The sequence below is a fragment of the Argiope bruennichi genome, chromosome 6, assembly GCF_947563725.1.
Source record: "Argiope bruennichi chromosome 6, qqArgBrue1.1, whole genome shotgun sequence".
Classification (NCBI taxonomy): domain Eukaryota; kingdom Metazoa; phylum Arthropoda; class Arachnida; order Araneae; family Araneidae; genus Argiope; species Argiope bruennichi.
In genome coordinates, this window is record NC_079156.1 from 96,626,838 (window position 1) to 96,628,267 (window position 1,430).

Here is a 1,430-nt window from a genome sequence, read left to right on the forward strand (position 1 = left end):
CCACCGCCAAAATAACTGCCAAAATCTAAGAATCATTCCTCGATAAGATGAGTAAGAATTAATTTGAAATTTTTTATGAACATTATTAAAAAATTTTAACAGTTCATCTAATTCTAAAATAAATAAATATCACTTTAAAAATAACACTTATGTTGCATTAAAACGAAGCTTTAATATATAAAAAATTTCTTAGCTACTTACATATTCAATGTATCTGATTACCCAAAAATTTTTCTTCAAAATATCTTTCAGAATCAACTTACCTCAAAAATAACAGACGAAATTGAATTATATTTAGTTTAAAGTATCTGGCTAGGTTAGGGGGGAACTTTTTAAAAAGAATAATTATTTTAATGTTTACATGATGTTTTTCATTAATATAAGTATAAAATGATGAATAAAAGTGATATTATTTAAATATATATGTAGGTTTTGAAGAAAAGGCATATTTTGGTGTTAATTTTAGCATTTAATTACAAAAACTAGAATTGTTCTAGAAAAGAAAAAATTGTTACAATTTTTCATTTTTCTTTGTAACATTACGTGTTTAGTAGATGTTAGAGCGTAACTATTATCTAAGAATTACATTCTAAAATAAATTTTTTGTTTGTAATACATGAAATTATCTGTGAAATTTTGGAATTTTTTTTAACAATATTTACATTAAACACTCATAAATCAACTTTTAAAGCATTCAACACCAACTGCTTAATTCATTACATTCTGCGCAACATAACCGATTACAAATTTATCTTAATTATTTTTTTAGATATGATGATTCCAGAGATTTAGTAAAATTATGAGGAAACACTCGTTCTTCAGAAAATGCATTTAAAGTTTTTAAATATTATAAATAAGCATCGCTTACATGTCAATAGTTTTTATAACTTATCTTCTAATAGACATAGAGACAAAATAAAGATATCACTGGAAATAGAAATGTACCTATTTTTTATTTATTTATTTATTTTGAGAATGCAAATAAATAAATAAATAAAAATCCGAATTTTCATTCAAATTTCTGCTTTCAATCTACTCGGATGCCATAAAAGAATGAGTATCAATTTGAAATTGCCGTGAATATTGCTTAAAGATTTTTGTCTCTAAAATAAATAAACAACAACAAATTTCAGAATTCGTTTCAATAATAAATGAGTTAATTGTCGTCATTTATTTTATTTCAAAATCTTTCCCAGAATTTAGTAGTCTTTTAAATACTTGTTTAACAGCTATAATTTCAAAGTTATGATCATGTCAGAAGCTGTTTATTGAAATTCAAATGCAGTCTTCGCCTTTCTTCATCGGATTTAATTTTATCCCAGTTTATCTCGAAATCGCACAGAACAAACAGCAACTGTATAAACACATTTCAAATATACCTATTTTATTTTCCATAGTCGCTTTAGCATATCACGGAGTGTCTACTTAAC